Below are 19,776 nucleotides of genomic sequence, written 5' to 3'. Positions count from 1 at the left end.
CGCACTCTTTATTTATTTCACATTTTGAAGATAACATTATACATCAGGAATTCTTAACTTGTTTTTTGTCATAGACACCTTTGCAGTTGGCTAGTGGAAAATCTCATGTATGTGTCCAAGCCAGTAAAAAGGATGCATATATTCAAAGTAAATACAAAATGATTGAATAGGTTATTGTACTAACCATTGGCAATATCAGAATATTTGACTTGAAGGGTTTTGAGGGGGGGGTCAAGATTCCAAGGACGTGAGATGGGGGAGTAAGTGAATTCTAGGCATGAGACCTGTATGAAAGTCATGTAGGCAAAATATGGGAAATAGCCAATAGATAGATTTGACTACAGTGTATAGTATAAGAGAGAATAATGTGAGATCTGTACAATAACATGAAAATTGTCTGTAAAGATAGATTGGAGGCAGACTGAAGGGCTAACCAGACAAGTGTTTTTATTTTATTCTAGAGGCAATGGAAAGCCATGTAAGCTTAAGCAGATGAGCTAAGCTTTTGCTTAAAGAATGTTATTTTGTAAGGTTTGTAGAGAATGAATTGGAAAGGGAGATGGGGAGAGTAGTTGAGGCCTTGTTACTCTAGGCTAGGCCCCAAAATAATGAGTCGGGATGGCTGGGTGAGAGGGAGGGCAAGGGGCTGTGTGAGTAGAGTTAAGAGAAATGCAAAAGCTTTTATGCAGGTAGAATTAAGGAGACTTAGCAACTTATTAAATATATAGAAGGGGGCAGAGAGTGAAAGTAAAGACTTATTTTGAAGTTATGAACTTGTATGACATACTTTTAAGTGTTAGTGACCCTTCTGTGTTCATGGATACTTTTGCAGACTGGTGAAATCTATGGACCCTTTCACAGATCTCAAAAAATGAAAAGAATGAAGGTGACACAATAATTTTATGAAATGTAGGAAACTACAAAATATTCATGTCATTATAGTCATAGTCATAGTCATCACAAGTTGTGGATTTCCATGAAATGGGGCATGCAAATGAGGATTTTGCATAACTGGTAGTGTGTGTAGTGGAAAGCTCAGGGGACTTGGACTCTGTGGTTTTACTAATTATATGGATGAAACTAGGCAAATTATTCCATGGACTCCACGAGGGTGGAGCTACCATTAACTAAACTTTGTTTCCGCTCAATACCTAGTATGAAGTTTTACATACAATAAGAAGTTGATTAATAATTTGTTGGATTGGACAATCTGTTCCTTCCTTTGTTTAAAGGGAATTAGAGTAGGCAATGGGGTTTTAGACTTGGAGTAAAGAAGGCCTCTTGTTTCTGACACTTAGTCTGGGCAAGTCCTTTAACTTCTCTCACTCTCATTTCCCTGTCTGTAAAATGAGGAATGATAATGGTAATGTTTTGAGCATCCAGTGAAATGGCAAATATAAAGAAACCTTACATAAATGATCTATCCTATCAAGTTCCTTTGAGTTTTAAAAGTCTATGATTTTATGAAAAGGAAATCTAGCTTTTTATATAGACTAGAAAATATGTTGATGTAATACAAACCTAACAATTAATAGTGAAATAAATGTAGGAAATTTTGCAAACATGGCTGATGAGAGCTGATGAATTGGAAAAATTCTATTTTTGCATCCTAGCATTGCATATATACTCCAAACTGCTTTGGATGTCAAAGTATGAGAATATCTCTTCCTATGTGAAATTATGTTTGAAGAAATAGATTAGGAATCCTGTTTTGTACCTGGTGAGTGCTTAACAAATGCTTGTTGCATTAATTGTACATAGACTTAATGATTTAGGAAAGAATAGTGAATGTATATACAAGCAGTATGCTGGTTTAAGCCCCACCTCTGCCACTTAATAACTATGTTATCTTAGGCACGTAACAGATTCTCTCAACCATGAATATAGATGGTTCTCCTTTACTTAAGAAACTGTGCTGACATTGAGTCTTTCTGATCAGTGCCCATCATCATCACCATCAACAATTTGCTCATTTGTAAAATGGGAATGAAAAGATGTATTCTGATTTTCTCAGTTATTATAAAAGACAAATGACACCTTTCATTTCAAAATAATGTTGGAGCTATTCAAAGACAAGCTATTATTATTGTCATATCCAATTATGAATTCTATTTTAATAATACTTATTTTTGTTACCTTTTTACTGAAATGTGCATACATTAGAAATGGTACTCTATTTGCAATAAATGTGGTAATTTTCATGCATTTTCTGGGTGACAACTTAAACTTACTACTTCATGAAGAAGAGATAATCTTTTAATACTTAAATAGAGATTTTTAAAAAGTATGTTCTAGTATTAAATCATTCTTCAGTGAAATGATCAGATCACACTTCAGTTTTCAAAGTTGAATAATTTCTCTGTATTTAATAAAGGAATATTTAATAATACAGAACTGAAGGCTACATCATCTAGTCTCAAAATTGAAATGTAGACCCCTGAATTATTTTCCAAGTTTTTAAGATAATTGCAGAATAAACATTTTGAAATATTTCTAACTTTCAAGAAGCACTTTTTCTAAAAATGTTAATATATTTTAATTATTAGTTTTCTGTAACTTTTTAAGTTCCATTTTAAAGTTGATATTTTATTTTTAATACCACTTCCATACCATTCTTCCTCCATCTAGAAACTTCCTCATAGTACCAAATACAATTAATTAAGCAAAACCAGCTGACATGAAACATGTCTGACAGCATTTTAGTTATTCTTTACACTTCATTCTTGTGCACAAAGAATTATATTTCATCATCGGTGTTTGGAATTAAGATTGGTCATTGTATTTAATCTAATTTCACACTCTCTTTATATGCCATTATGTATGGCACTATAATATAAAAATAATTTTCAACTATACAATTTCAGATTCCAGTCATTGTTCTGTCATCTTGTTTCCAATTTTTGTACTACTTAACTAAGAGCATTGCTATGAATATCTTAATATATATATAGTACTTTATTATCTGATTAACTTCTTCAAGATGGGATCACTTAGTCAAAGGATATGAGCAGAGTTTTAGAGGCAAAAGTCCTCTAAAACTTTACCTCTTACCTCTTTGGACCTCAGTTTTCTCATCTGTACCATGAAGGGATTAGATTAGATGGGATCTTTCCAGCCTTTGATCTAGGAACAGTCCTTAAGAGTGTTTGCAATTTAAACAGATCCATTAGGACTATGAATTTAGATGGTTCTCCTTTCCTTAAGAAACTATGCTGATACCTAGTCTTCCTGGTCACAGTCCATCATTATCACCATTATCATCAAATAGCTAACTCTATATATGACTTAACATTGTAGAAATGCTTTACATATGGAATCTTCCTGGTTTTTTTTTTTTTTTATAGAAGACAATTAAAATATGAATAATCACAAATATCCAGGCCTAACTTCTTATGTGAACCCCATATTTTTTTTATAGACTTTTTGACAATCAGGTTTTTATTGAACATCTTTTGGTCCTAGTTTTCAAAAACTTTTTGAAAAAAGAGAAGACTGATAACTCTTCTACAGAACTTCTTTTTCTACAGTTCTTCAAAACTTCTACATTCTGTCATCATCTAAAGCTTAACATAATAATTAAATATCAAGCTCTTTTTTCAAATTGATTCCAATTTTATTATCTCTATCAGTGATATGTCAGTGATATGTATATGCCATCATTCTTCAAGTCACTCAAAATTGGAATCATCCTGGTACGTTGTTAGGCAACATGGACTTATTCTTTGTCATACCTATCAGTCACCGTTTTAGTATTAGCAGGCTTTTAAAATATTGTAATGGCAGTGATGTGAAGGAAAAAATAAAGAAAAGGAGGAGGGTACATTCTTGTAATAATTGTTGGCAATAAGAATCTGAACTCCAATGATGTGAGTGGGAATGTAAGTAAGTGGGAAATGAGGAAAATATTGTTAAGAAAAAAAATCAATAGGACTTTGCAACTGAGTTGGTATGAGAAGTGAGGAAAAGAGAAGAGTCCAAAAATAAGAGATTATGGTTGGTAATCTCATAATTTAAAAAAAAAAAAAGAGTTGTAAAACAACAGATTTGTTTTAATTTCTAAATTAATTCCATTTGAGATATGTGATATTTGAAGTGCAGAGAGGGCATCTAGATAGATTTCTTATAGGCAATTAGAGACAAGTCTGGACCTTGGAATAGTGGTCAGAATGTTTTAAAAAAAAAAAAACCCAAAAAGGCAGATTTGGGAATTATCTGGATAAAGATAATAGTATGAAGTGAATGAAAATTCCCAGGGAAACCGTGAAGTCTGTGAAGCCAGAGAAGCAAGTCCAGGACAAAAATCTAGGCAATATTCACATCAGTAGTTGAGAAGAGAAAGTAATTAAAGACTGTATGTTGCTAAAGAGGTAGGAGAATATGCATAGAATATCTAATGTCAAGGGAGGAAAAAGGGACAAGTGCTGAAGTATCCAGTACTTCAGAAAAATCAAAGAGAGTTAAGACTAAAACAAGGTTAAAAGATTTGGTGATTCTAAGGTCATATTTGACCTCTGAGAAGGTGGTTTCAACAAGATAAAGGAAGTTAAGGAACTAAGAAAAGGACAGATGAGAAAGAAAAGTAAGCACTGGGTATAGAAAAATTTTTTCCTAATGTTTATTGAAAGAAAAGGACAGAAACTATATGGAGGAAAAGGGATGCTAGAGAAGTCTTTTATTTTTTCAAAGACTGAGAAAATTTGAGCATTACAAGTCTGTTTCCTTGCTTAATTATCCTGAATGAGGCTATTTTCAACTATTACTTACAATTTCTGTGTGACTTACTGCTACTAAAGCTAATATGAACCTTAGTTTTTGCTCAAATAGACTGTCATTTGGAAAAACTGACCTATCCTAAGGCATCAATCCTCTCCTCATTTTTCTCTTAGTGATGGCAGTCCAAGTGGCAGTGAGTAAAGAAATTAAGAGGCAAATGGGGAGGGATCCTAATTATTAATAAAAGCTAGCATTTATAAAGTGTTTTAAGGTTTCTAAAGTACTTTATATGTGCTATCTCATTTGATCTTCCCAACAGGAGGGTACAAACTATTTATAGATGAATGAACTGAAATATAGCAAGAGTGTGAGGTACGAATGAAACCCAAGTCCAGTGCTCTATCCATCAGCCATCAAAATAATGAGAATGTAAGAATCTTAAACACAAGAATTCATGTCATTTGGTAAAGTGGGGGGGGAGGGGAAGCATTTGAGTTATCAAAAGACTATTATCAAATGCAACCTGTGCTATTTCTATAACCTGTGTGACCCTGGAAAATCATTTTATTCCTTTTGGCCTGTTTCCTCTATTTAAAAAAAGAGTATTGGATTAGATGACTTATTAAGTCCTATATAGCTCTAAAAACCTTTGAAACTAGTTATTAGATAGGAGCCAAAAAAGGAGAGAAATATTGTTGAAGCAAAGTCCTTGAGAATATAAGAAGGAATAAGAAGACATGATTAATAATGATAACAGCAATAGTAATAACTAACATTATATAATACTTTAACATTTGTAGTTCAGATTCTTATTGCCAACAATTATTACAAGAATGTCCCCTCCTGCCTCTTCTTTATTTTTTCCTTCACATCACTGCCATTACAATATTTTAAAAGCCTGCTAATATTAAAATTCTTTCACCCTGCCTCCACAACTTATCTTTTTTGCAAACTGGACTGTTTGCTGTATCTTTACACATAATCGCTTTTAGTTTCCTTTGCTCATATATTCTATGTTATATTTCTCTTCCTTTCACCTCTTAATTTTTGTTTGTTGAATTTTCTGCCTATCGTTTAAATCCAATTCTTGTACTTCCTTTGAAGCTCAGAGTCACATAGTCAATATGCATCAAAGATAGTATTTAAATCTATATCTTTCTGATTCCAAAGCCATCTTTGTTCACTTTCTACTATGTTGTATTGTTATTGTATTGTTGGTATGTCTTCTCCTTTTAAAAGACTATAAGCTTCTTTAGGGAAGGTCTTGGATAGCCCTTTGATAATCTCTAATTTTTGAGTGTAGTTTTGTTTGGGTAGCTAGGTGATACAGTAGGTAAAGAGTTGGGCCTGAAGTAAGGAAGACATTTTCCAGATTTTAATTCGTACTAGCCATATGACTGGACTAATTTTTGAGTATGTAAGTATTGTTTATCACATAATAATTGCATGTAGGCAAATTGAAATTCCAGATAAAAATGGGGATACACTTTTTAACCTCTAATTAAATTTAAAAATACTGAGTATTATATTAAATAACTTTTGAAATATATTCATGTAAGAGCTTTTTTAAGAATTATTTTTTGTGGGTATTTTGAAAAAATCTTTTAAAATCAGAATGTTATAATGAATAAAAACAAGGGTAAGTGTACCTGCAGGAAAAAAACTAAGCTCAAGGGTGTAATGGGCTGAGGTTTGAGTTGATGCACTGAGGTCCCAAGCACGTGAGGTTAAATAGTAATTGGACCGTACTCTATTAATATATAAGCTTGGAGAAAGAATGGCCCCCGCCCACTCTTTGTGCAAGTCCTGATGTGTTGTATAGGAAATGACGATTTTGGTGGGTAGAGGCAGGGGAATGGAAAGGGAAGCAGAAAGAGAGACTGCTGGCTGGCGTCTTGACACAGCTGCTTGCATTACCGCCCTTCACCTCCAATCCCCTTCTGCTAGCTGGCTTTCTGTCTGCCCATACTGCTATTGCAATCCTTCTTCACCTCTTCACTTCCATGAAGATTGAAGATTTTTCCCTTAACCTGAATTCCTGACTCGGCTGATTTTAAATATGGGGTCTTCACACAGGGGTATCAGACTCAATATGTGAGATAAGAGTAAAACTCTGGAGTAGAGCAGAAACCAAATTAACATGAAATTAATATATGTTTAATGAAATAAATTAAAATATAGTACAACATAGATAATACCAATGTGTATTTTTCTCAGTCAATCTGCATCACTGAAGGATCAATTTCTTTTTCGGTTTGATGACACCTTTGGCTTAGCTGAGAATCTAATGAGTTTCTCTGAAATTTAAGTGAAGTATTACAGTTTTTCAGAATACTGACTGGTGGATAATTTATTCTGGATGTGGAGACAAATAGAAATTTCTTTGCATTTATTTATTCTTTAAGACATACTTGGCACATATTAGGTGCTTAATAAATGTTGATGGATTAGTTACACACACACATACACAATAAATCATGGTCACAGTTAAATTGATCAACTAATCAATATTGTGTGTGTGTGTGTGTGTGTGTGTGTGTGTGTGTGTGTGTGTACCTATGTGGTACAATAGAAAGAGCACTGGGCCTGAAGTCAGGAAGATTCTTCTTCCTGAGTTCAAATGTGACTTCAGATACTTACTGTCTCTGAAATTCTGGTCAACTCATTTCACTCTGCTTCTCTCAGTTTCCTCTTCTGTAACCTAGAGAGGAAAATGGCAAAGTACTTCAGTATCTTTGCCAAGAAAACCCTGAATAGGATTACAAAGAATCTGAGTTCATATAAAAGTCTTTTTAAAAAGGTCTTTAAAAAAACCATGCTAATTTATTGCAGTTTGTGTTTATCAATCAAAAATATATTAAGTACTTGCTAATATTATATCAGGCACCATGAGATTCAAAAGAAATGTAAGACTTCTTAATTTCAAATATTTAAGTGCTTACTGTGTGCTATGTGTGGAGGAATAAAAATGATCTCATCTTTATGTGGATGCTAATCTAGATTTCCTCTACCTTTTGAGACTCTTATTTGTGTCCTCTAAATCCAAATAATTATTGTTTTTCAATTGTGTCTAACTCTTTGTAACCCCATTTAGAGTTTTCTTGGCAAAGATACTGGAGTAGTTTGTCTTTTCTTTCTCCTGCTCATTTTACACATAAGGAAATGGAGGCAAAAAGAGTTAAATAGACATGTCCAGTATCACGTGGCTAGTAAGTGCCTGAGGCTGGATTCTAGGCCCTGCTGCTTTTAAAATTTGCAAAGGACTTTATACATATTACCTAATTTGATCTTCATGAGGTTGGAAGAGGTTAAGAGTGACTTGACCAGGATCACATAGTATCTGAAGTCAAATTTTAACTTGGGTCTTTCTGACTTCCAAAGGCTAGCATTTCATTTACTGTGTTCCACTCAGCTGCATCTATATATATGTCTGATTCATTTACCTTCTTCATTTTAGACCAGGAGTGGCAAACCTTTTTTCTGCCAAGGGCCAATTGGATATTTATAACGTCATTTGTGGATCATACAAAATTATCAACTTATTTGAATTTAAGCAGTGGAAAGTTGTTATACCTAACTTTTAGCTCCTCATTGCCTTCGGTTATCTTCTCCCAGGCATGATCAGGAGTACTTATATTCACTGATCTTTTCACTGCCTCACATGAGTTCTCCTTTCTAAAGTCTAGAAGTGCAGAGACCTTCCTTTTCCCCGGGATGCCATATCTTACACTGATCATTACATTATTCAGTTCATTTCCATGAGGTTTTGAAGTATAAGTAAAAAGTGAATTCTTTTTGTACTTCTTTTCCTCCAACATTCTATCAGTTGTATGTGCATCTGCATTATATATAGCTTTAATAAACTGTAAATTATGCCATTTATAGACAGAGCACAAACAGTATGTCATATACTAATTGCTTGGCATATTTACCATTTCTGTGACCAGCTAACAAATCAGACACACAAATTTTGACATAATCCACTTTAGTGAATGGCAGTTGTTATTAATCAAATACAGTTGTTCTAGAGGAAACAGTGTTCTAAAGCTGAAGCTTAAAATGCAAAGTTGCCATAGTGTAGTACATGGGTACCATGTGGTCTGTTTGTGAGTTGAAGTTACTGCTGTTCTTTTTTTGGGTACATAGTGTTATAGGATTGGAGACAAAAATCATAGTTTAAAGAATTGGTACAAAATTCACAATTAACTGAGTAGAAACTAAATATGTTTATTTTGAAATTGGGCTATGTCAGCTATTAGTCTACTTGGTAACACCTCTTATTAAAATCTCAAATGAATAGAAAATTGAAATTACAGTACTAGCAAACAAGAGACACAAATTTTTCTCTCAGTATCATTTTTTCCATTCATTCGTAATAGCTTAGAGTTCCCTGTTATCTTGAAACATAAGTTGAGTATTGCATCCAATGGATTTTCTTTTTGAGGGGTTTCTATTAAATCCTTCTTTCCTTTTTGAGTCTGTCCACAGATTTTTATAAAATGATGTAATTGGAGACTGAATTAAATTACCTCATTATGTTAATTGGCCTGCTGCATGTACCTTATATTAAAGTTCAAGGTAAAAATAAAGCAACAAGTAATTCTGTTGGTTCAGAAACCATTCAATTTCTATAAAATAAGATAATAAATGAAAAAGCTATTCCATTTTTCTAGTTCTCAATTTATTTGTAAAATGAGTGGGTTGCACTCAATAGTAATGCTTTCCTCTAGCTTTAAAATTGTACTCAGAAAAAAAAACCTCATTGAATTGCTAAAACTAGGATTTGGTTTTATGAAAAAAATAAACACAATAAAATGAATAAATCAGTGGCTAATTTGGTTTTTAAAAAGATAATTTACAAGGAAGTAAAGAAAAAAATGGATATTTATGAATATAATTTCTGTGCACATATACATGTACACTTTCTTGACCTTGTTATATACTTTGAATCCTTGATGTTCTGCTGGGCACATGACAGTATTCTTTTTTGTTTTGCTTTATTTTGTTTTGTATTCCTTTTATGTTTTTTTCTTTGTCAAATTTTTGATTTTTCAAAAAAATTTCTTTTTTTTAAATAATAACTTTATTGATAGCTTTTCAAAAAATTTCAATTTCAGTTGCAAAAATTTTTCAAATGTTCAAATAAAATAAATTTAAAAAACAAAAAGCTAAGAAAACTAAACATGAATTATTAAATATGAAACATAGACTACTGACAAAGGTGATATTAAAGAATTATAAGAAGTTATTTTTTGTCCAGTTATATGCTAAATAAATTTAACAATCTAAGTGAAATAAAAAAGAAAAAACATGAAAACTCAAAGGTTCCATATATATAAAAGTACATATCATAGGATCATAGATTTTGAGTTGAAAGAGACTTGAGAGACCATCTGAGAGACCATTCAGTTTTCTCCATCCCCTCAGTTTTGCAGGTGGAAGGTACCTGAGGTACAGAAAAGTGAAGTGATTGGTTCAGGGTTGCCTAGCCAATAAATGTCTGAGGCAAGATTTGAGCTCAAGTTTTCTTGACTCTTAATATAGTTTTCTAACAGCCATATAATATAGTTGCCTTTGATGATCAATGTACTAAATACAGAAAGAAATATTTTTAAGTATTTTTTTTTTAAGAAAAAAATTGAGAATGTTAAATGTATAGAACCTCAGGAGTAGAGCTCTCATTTACTTTAATACGTATAAGAGATAAAACCCTAAATTATAGGAAATTTCACTAGATTAAAAAAACAATAACCCACCAATGAGCAGTATTCTTTTTTTAATATTTTATTTTATTTTATTTTATTTAATAATTACTTTATATTGACAGAATCCATGCCAGGGTAATTTTTTTTTACAACATTATCCCTTGCACTCGTTTCTGTTCCGATTTTTCTGCTCCCTCCCTCCACCCCCTCCCCTAGATGGCAAGCAGTCCTATATATGTTAGATATGTTGCAGTATATCCTAGATACAATATATGTTTGCAAAACCGAACAGTTCTCTTGTTGCACAGGGAGAATTGGATTCAGAAGGTAAAAATAATCCGGGAAGAAAGACAAAGATGCAGATAGTTCACATTCTTTTCCCAGTGTTCTTTCTTTGGGTGTAGCTACTTCTGTCCATCATTTATCAATTGAAACTCAGGTCTCTTTGTCAAAGAAATCCACTTCCATCAGAATACAACCTCATACAATATCGTTGTCGAAGTATATAATGATCTCCTGGTTCTGCTCATTTCACTTAGCATCAGTTCATGTAAGTCTCGCCAAGTCTCTCTGTATAGTGAACAGTATTTTTGTTATAAAATGGACAGGTTTCTGCAGTTTTCAGCTAAATTGTTTTTTTTTCCCCTAGAGCACAGTGTGGTCACCTGGGAAGTACAGACTTCAAAAGACTTTTTATGATGGTTGCTTTAGAGGCTGACCTTTCCAGAAGAGAAGGGAAAGAGAGAACTTGGTTCTATTTCCTGCCCTTATAGAGGGAAGAAGTAATTTAAAGATTGTACTGTTAACTTTGGAAGGGACTGCCATTCCATAGATAATAGTGATAGAGAGATAAAGTTTCAAGGTCACAGAGATAGTGACAGCAGCATATTTATACATATTTGATTAGATTACAAATCCATTGCTTATCAGAGGAGTGGTAAGATACCTACATTTGACCTCCAATTCCAGCTCTGCTACTTTCTACCTTTGTTGAATTAGACATGTAGTATTAGCTCTCTGGTTCTCAGTTTCCTTATTTGTAAAGTTTTGACATTGGTTTAGGTAACCACAAAGGTTCTTCCAGATGTAAATCTATGATGATTTAAGTTACTTGACCTGCCAAACAGAAATTCAGCCTGTCTTCTAGAATATTGTGAATGTGAGCATGGTAGTGAGAGTGGAGGGGTGAACTTGGGGAGTACTGTGGTGCAACATGATCGCATTTCCCGTTTTGAGTTTTTTAATATTGGGCTATTTAAATCTTTGTAAGGAATGTTTCTAAAGTAGTTGAGACACAACGTTCCTGTTTCCCTTGTCAGTTTTAGTTATGAGCACATAAGGCAGGAGAATTAAAATGAAATATTTTGGCTTCTCTACTTGGTGTCTAAGCAGGTTTTGTGGTGAAAATGTCTAGATAGGGGCATTTTGAGGAGTCATGAGTTCATGAGATACTGGAAATTTTCCCTTTTCATTCAGAAAAAAAAAAAGATAAATGAATTCAGTACTTGATCTCAGGAAAAATAAATAGGGTCATATATGCTAGATATCACAATGCTGAATCTGGAGTCAGGAAGACTTGAGTTCAAATGTGACCTCAGATACGTAATATATGTATGACCCTGGAAGTCATTTAACTTCTGAGTACCTCAGTTTTCCCATATGTAAAATGAAGATAATAATAGCATCTACCTCCCAAAGTTGTGAGAAGTGAGTGATATATAATAGTCGTAACTAGCCTAGCACAGTACTTAGTACATAGTAAGCTATATATATGCTAATTATTATTAACAGTTATGACTCTTCATAGGGCCATTTGAAGAATAGAGGTAGAATGTCAGTGCTGTGGATACTATGAGAGAAGGCTAGAGAGGAATAAAGAGAATTAAACAGAACCTCTTAACAGTATGTAGGGCCAAGCATATGTTATAATGTGAATGAATGCCTCATTACTTCTGCTTTTCCTGGGAGGAAGATATTAACTAAACATGAAGGATTATTGAAAGCACTCTTATCGGTTTTTTCAGTCAGAGGTCGAAATTTCACATTTGAAATCAAAAGCCTGGTAAGGACATTGTACTTTTGGATTGAAGGATGGCTGTCATTTGGGGAAATTTCTCAGATGATTTTAACGAATCACTTTCATCTTTGTGGAATTGGTAATAAAGCCCTCCAGGGGGTTCCTTTCAACTGAACCAAATTGGACACTCATAATACAGCAAGACAAGGCCCTAGTCAGTGTGACTGTATAAGTGCTTATGTAAATTTTATGAGTAACTTCTAATGTAAATGATGCTTGCAACATACTGGCTGTAAGCCTTTGTCACCAGGTATCAGAATACAGGCACTCTGGGCTTCCCAGTTGCTGCTGATTGAATTAGACTTGCTAAGGGCTTGCGGAGGCTGGGGATGGTTATACAAAAAGCTCTGCTTGCAAAACATGAGTTTACAAGAAGAAAAGTACCCTGTGACATTGACTAAGTCACTTAAACCTTCCTGGGCTTTAGGTGTCACATCTTTTAAAAGAAGGGTAATAGAGTGAGGTTGGACTAGGTGAACTCTTTTAAGTTCCTCTCTGTTTTGAAATCTATATTCCTTTTAGAAGATGGGCTTTCCAAAATCCACCTGAATCTAGCTTTGTTGTTGTTTTATGTCATATCATTTGATATGCAGTCATAAATTCTTCTGGGAAGTAAAATCCAGTTGATAGTAAGCTGCTAGTAAATAAATGGGTCTAAGTATAAGATTAAAGGTAGAAACAGGTGTTTTTAAAGGACTTTCTATGTTCCAGGCACTGTTCTGAGCATTTCACAAATATCTCATTTGATCCTTACAATAGCTCTGGGAAGTAGGTGGCTATTTTATTCCTTTTTTCATTATAAAGTTGAAGGAACTGAAGCAGACATAGAATAAGTCCCTTGTTCAGGGCCACACAAGTATTTGAACTTGGATCTTTTTGACTCCAAGTTGAGTGCTTTGTCTACTGCGCCACTATGTACCTGCTAAACTCTGACTTTGCTTGTGGTATATTAATAATTGATAATGATTTTTCCACAGTGTTTTCTTACATTGCTAGCTTTTTCAGATCATCAGGCCATTGGGTCACAATGATGGCCCAGTTGATAATCCTAGGAACTGTGATATAAATAATAGACAGCATATTGTTTCATGGAAAAGCTCATCATTGCCAAGGGTTGGTCTGAAAAGCCTCTTAGGAATGAGATAGTTCACATTCCTAGGAATTGGTGTCCAGGGCAGTCCTGTCATTAGAAACCCAACTATAGGAAGTTGTCTACAGAATTCTTGGGGGATTTTGTAGGGGGGTAATGAAAAGGGAGGAACCTGGTTTTTGAGATCAAGGACTTATGATGGGCCCACCCACATAAGCAGGAGGAGGTTGATATGAAATGGACCTCCAAGTTGCAAAAAATTTAGGGGGATTAAACTCCCAAACCTCCTGTGAGTGAAAGGGCATCTGTTTTAAGACAAATATCTTTGGTAGGATAGGAAAGGGTGGTGCTAACTAAACCTTGTTTTCAGTCTCATATATTAGCATGTTCCCCAGATCATAAGAGGTGCCTAGAGCTCCAGCCAGAACCTGCTAATGGAATATACTCGAAAGTACAAGGTGACAGTGAGATAGAATTAAATGAACTAGCCTACCTTAAAATCAAGATTAAGGTAGAAACCAAACAGTAGGAATCTGAGGAGGAAGAAAGAGCACTGAATGGATTTGGAGTGGTACTCATAGCTGTGGAGCTGAAAAGGGATCTCAGAAACTATCCACCCCAACTCCCTCATTTTATAGATTAGGAAACTGAGGTTTAGTGGGCTAGGTGGAGTTTAATGATTTGCTTAATATCATACAGATTATATCAGGAATGATTTGAACCTAGGACCCCTAACTCCAGAGCCAGTATGTCTTCCTTCTCCTGTTGCTTGGCCGTCTCTGACCATGGTCAGTCAAATGGGAAAGAAACAATTAATATTTTTCAACAAATGGGTCACTTGGTGTTTTTGTATCCACAAACCTAATAGAGTGACTATTCCTTGGTTAAAAGAATGTCCACTAAATGGGGAAGAGTATTGAAGTGCAATATAATTATATCATTCCTGCAAATTCCAAACTGATACAGCTGCAGTGACTTTTACATAATGTTTTTTTTTTTTTCTTTAAATAATGAAGGACAGTCACAGAAAGGCTGCTGGTCCCTTGTTATTGATACTGACAGAACAGAAGTTCTTGTGTGGTAGGATAATTCCTTTATAATTGAATTTTCTTAATAGGAAAGGAAGAACTGACATGAGAGAATTAGGTAGAGAAAAGCTCTAGGCTAAATGTACACAGTTAAACTTAGCCCTTTTATTTTCCTGTAATATATGCTATTGCTGGTCAAGAGAGCGGCTTGTTCAAAGGAAATCTGTAACCCCACCCAGAGAAAAAAAACTCACCAAAATCCCTAAATTCATATCTTAACTGATTTTAGTCTAATTCTGTTATCATCGTATGTAACAGTTACTGAATTAAAGAGAGGAAAAACAAAAACAAATCTTTTCCTTTCTTGCTCAAATGAGTAGAGTGTTTTATTAGTTTAGTAAACATGTTGCTAAAACAAAAGTCAGTTGTGATTTGAGAGATGTCAGTTCCCCATTTAGAGAAGTCATTGGGACCAATAATTTCTGATCATAGTTCTTTTGCCTAATGGAAGAGTCTGAAATGGAGAATATAATACTTAAGCAAACTATCTTTAATGTCATTTCTTTCCTGGGATGCTCAGTTTATAGCCACAGAGAACAAATGTAGTCAAACCGTTAGGGGAAAAAAAAGACTGATTCAGCAAATCTGGGTTGGTTGTTTCTTATAAACTTGATGTAACCTTGTCATCTGTCTGTTTTCTGAGTGCTTTTTAAAATGAGCTTTCAATTTGTTTCCCCTCTCTCGCTACCTGAGAGTAATGTTGTGATTATTGAAAAATCTTTGAGGACTTTGGGAGAAAAACAATCTATATACTCCTTGTTTTTCCAAGTTAATCTGAATCCTAAAATCTTTATTATTTGTAGGAATAACTTAAGCAGATTGTATTTTTTTTTAATGCCCATCATTTGACATATTTAAAGTATCTAATGTGAAGTGTTTTGTATTAGTACATTTTGTATTCAGTAAGTTATTTTAGAATTTACATTTTGTGGTCACCTCATTGTTAGTCTACAACCTAAAATTTTAAAAAAATACTTTCCTAGATAAGAAAAACTGTACACATTTCTTGCTTTGATATTATATTGTAGCTATGAAGGAGACACATTTTAGGTTAGATGAAAGGTATCACATATTTAAAGGATTATTTTAAGAATAAAAATTCTTATTTAAGAATAAGAAAAATTTAAATATCTGAAGATTGCATGGTACAGTGGAAGGAATACTGGTTTTAGAAGTCAGAGGCCTTGTATTCAAATCCCATCCTTGACAGCCTCTGAGATTACTAATTGTATGACTTTGACCAAGCTATCCTGGGCTATAGTACCTTCACTATAAATTAAAGGATAGATTTTATGGTCTTTGAGGATCCTTCAAGTTTTAGATCATAGAATTTCTATGATTTTCTCTCGCATTCCCTACATAATCATGGTTACAACTATTAAAATATAATTGGTTTCCTTTGTAATCCTATGTATTTTATTTTATACATTTAAAAACACTTTGTGAAGACTTTACTTAACCAAGAGATCTAACACACACATGCACGCACACGCACACGCACACGATTCAGAGTCTCTGGTCTACAGGATGTGTCACAAATTCCTCAAACTAAATGAGTCCATAATTGATCTTATCATCCCAGATTCTTCCTCCCCAAACTGTCTTAATCTCTTTTAGTGGTGCCATTATTCACTCAAGTTTCTCATGTTTAAAACCTTGAAATCTTCTTGTATTCAGTTAGTTACCAAGTCTTATTGATTCTGAATTATAATATTTTACCTGACCCTGCTTAAATTATTTGAATAGTTATAGTGAATATTCCCATTTTCCTTTGTTCACTCTTCTCCAGCACACTGCTCTCAGATTCTAAACCTCTTCATCTCCTCAAAACTCTTTGTTGGATTTCCTATTGCTTACTGAATGAGGGCCAAACTCCTTAGCCAGAGATTCCAAACCTTATATAAAATGAAGCCATCCTGTCTTTCCAGCTTCTCTCTTTATGAGTGTGTAAGACTAGGACTAAGTGGCTTCTAAAGCACCTTCTAATTCCAGATCTAAGTTTCTATGATTGTACCACTCCCTTCCACATATTTTTTACTCTAGTCAGACCAGACTACTGGACATTTATCATATTTCCTTTGTGCATTTACTCATATTTGTTCCTCAAGCCTAGAAATAATGCCTTGCTCTTCCCCTTCATCCACTTTTGAAATTCTACAGACATAATTAAAAACATACCTCAAACACCATCCATTCTATGAATAATGAAATAATAACTGATATTTATATAAGGCTTCAAAGTTTCCAGAATACTTTTCTTACACTACTATCTCATTTGAGTGTTACAAATATTTATTAAATACCTATTATATGCCAGGAACTGCACTTAGTTCTGGGGACATAGAGGAAGGTAAAAACAGTCCTGTCTCTTAAGGAGTTCACATTTTAAAGAGGAAGGTAGCATATAAAGAAACTAGGTATAGTAATAAAATGATCATTTTACATACATTTCTGTTTTCTCTGTATATATAGAGTGTGAATTTTAGTTGATGTTTGTTAAGTTCTGAATAAAATAATGGATAAAAAAAGTAAATGGAAGTTTTTGGAGACATTGCAGGTGTACCTATTTACATTTTATAGATTAGGAAACTGAGACTCAGATTAAGAGAGTTAGTCTCAATTAATCAATCAGTTGATTCATAACATAGCTAGCAACTAATGCTAGAAATGAGATTTGAGTTGATGTTCTCCTTACTCTTAAGGTTAGGGCTTTTAGGTACACCCTACATTAAACCTATTCTTGTGCCCTTCTTTTATCCCTCTCTATTGTTAAGGATCCTTCTTACTTCAACTTTGATTACTTCATTTCTACATTTGTTATGTTATTTTAGATGGGAGGAATTATAGGTGTCCAAAATTTTGTGTCTTTTCTCACTTCCTGGAACAATAGCGCTCTGTGTAGCAGGTATTTTGCATTTTGTTCGTTGTATTAAATTGCAGGATTTGATGTTCCCCTTTTTTGTGCACATTCCAATGTATAGAGCTGTGGAATTAAATATTATTGCTCTGATATTCATAGCTATTAGATGCACCTGGTACTTCCTACTGTAGAGTCACATAGCTAATGAGTGTCACTTCTTCATGATTTTAGCACAGCATTTCTATCCAGTTTGTTGTTCAAATGGGATCAAAATGCATAGAGAGATAAAAATGACTTTCAAATCGATTCTGGTGGCTTTTTTGTCCTCTCATTGATCCTTCTTTCAATTCATAGTACTGTATTGCTGAAACTGGGTGACCAAGGAATACATATTCCATATTATATTCCATTGCTGTTTCAACATTTATGTCATCTTACATATAGCATGCTTGGGGTCACTGTTAGTTTCTCATCCACTTTTTTTTTTTAATTAAGGTCCGTCTTGAAGCTGATCAACTTATGTACTCTCCTGTTCCTGAAAAAGCTTTTCTTGCAACTCTGCAGATATATCTTCAAGCAACATCTAAGATACCATCATTTTTGAAAAGCAAGTAGCTGGGGTGTTCAAAATTCTGCTTTTCCAGTCAAGGTATTAAACCAGTATCTCTTTGATAGTCTTGAATAATTTTGAGATTTTGTTTTTGTTTTTTTATGTTGGTTCAGTAAAGTTATGCAAATGATCTAATTTCGATTCTTACTTATGTGTTTATCTCTTTGTCATAAACATATGCTATGCTGGATTTTCTTCACTGCTATGCAAGGTATTCAGTATTGCAGTTGTTTGCAATGAGTCATAAGCCTTTTGTAATTCATGAATGTACAGCATGTGGGGATTTGATATTCTTTACATTTTTTTTTAAATTGCCAGGCATGCTATGGCTCCAAAGAAGACATATAAGAAGACACCCTGGCCTAATCTCTTTGCAGAGGCACATATTTTCTGACTTTTTTGATTTATTGATCATTTTGATGTTTATTTATTTATTTGTCTTGTTATATGGGATGGTTCTTGGAGAGGAAAAAGCTGAAGGAATACTGAGGGAAATTTTGGTGATATAAAAACCCTTAAAAAAAGCAACAAATATTTAGTTTAAAAAAATTGCCAAACTTGCACATACTTCACTGATGGTTGAAAATCTGGTAATAAAATACGCAGCTAGGTGGCACAGTGGATAGAGTACTAGCCTTAATTCTTAGTTCAAATTCAGCCTTAGTCACTTGACACTTAATGGGTGAGTCACCTCATACACACACACAAAAAAAAAAAAAAAGAAAGAAAGAAAGAAAAAAAAGAAACTGGCTCAGAAGTGGTGGCTTCCTCTGATATAGTAATACAATTTACTTGTATAATTTATAGATTTGCAAAAGAAAAGAATAATCGATAAAAGTTGAGAAGGTTGTTTTTAGGGTCACTTTTTTTCAAAAGAATGTTAATTCTTGGGGATTTTCTTGAGGCTAGAGAGCCTGGCTACTTTTGAAGTGACCAGATTTGGTTCCTTATGCAATGTTTCTTATTTTTATTTTCAGTTCCATATTCTATTCATTCTCCACTCCCACACCTAATTGAGAAGATAAGAAATGTATTAGTTACTATATCTATAAAGTCACATTATGCCTATTAAGTAATATATTCTATCTTTTCCCAGCTTTTTTCTACTTTTTATGTATTTGGTGGCCATTATATCTCAATGGAATATAATGGAAAGATATAAGGGAATATTTCTTTTTGGGCCCCTGGGATACTAGTCTCTCAGGAAATATTGTAATGTAGTTTTTTTTTTTTTTTTTTAACAGATGGGGCTCATTTGTTTATGGTTCTGTGTTGTGTTTATCTTTTTTAGGGTTGTCATTCTTCTTAGCCTTAATTGAAAATTTCCTGAGAGTTCTTCCCTGCCTGAAAGCCTATAACAATCTAACTTTTGCACTCAGTAGATGCAGCCAGGAGGGAAAGAAAGTAAAATCAAGTCTTTGGGGCCTTGCATTCCTGCTTGAAGCCAGTCCAAAAACCTTTCCTTATCATGTTATAAGTGAACCATGGACAATTATAGACTCCCAGGGCCTTCCTCACATACTCCTGGAAGCAGCCTAACTAGACAGCTACCTCATTAGTCAGTTTCCTATTACAGGCATGAATTTTATTGGAACTAAATTCTGAAGTTTCCCAGGAAGAACTATGGGTTGGG

General features: G+C 33.9%; 1 protein-coding gene across 3 annotated transcripts in view; it reads left to right on the top strand.

The window, feature by feature from the left end:
* Positions 1–19,776, top strand: part of NCK2 (NCK adaptor protein 2) — a 193,052-nt gene that overhangs the window by 42,239 nt on the left and 131,037 nt on the right. For all 3 annotated transcript variants that reach the window (XM_051984306.1, XM_051984307.1, XM_051984308.1), the window contains exon 2: positions 18,029–18,182. The gene's annotated coding sequence lies outside the window, so the exon portion shown is untranslated. The remainder of the gene's footprint in view (positions 1–18,028; positions 18,183–19,776) is intronic.

The sequence above is a fragment of the Antechinus flavipes genome, chromosome 3 (genome assembly GCF_016432865.1).
Source record: "Antechinus flavipes isolate AdamAnt ecotype Samford, QLD, Australia chromosome 3, AdamAnt_v2, whole genome shotgun sequence".
In the NCBI taxonomy this organism is placed as follows: domain Eukaryota; kingdom Metazoa; phylum Chordata; class Mammalia; order Dasyuromorphia; family Dasyuridae; genus Antechinus; species Antechinus flavipes.
The sequence above is the reverse complement of the archived record's forward strand: the minus strand, read 5'-3'. Positions and strand labels throughout refer to the sequence as shown.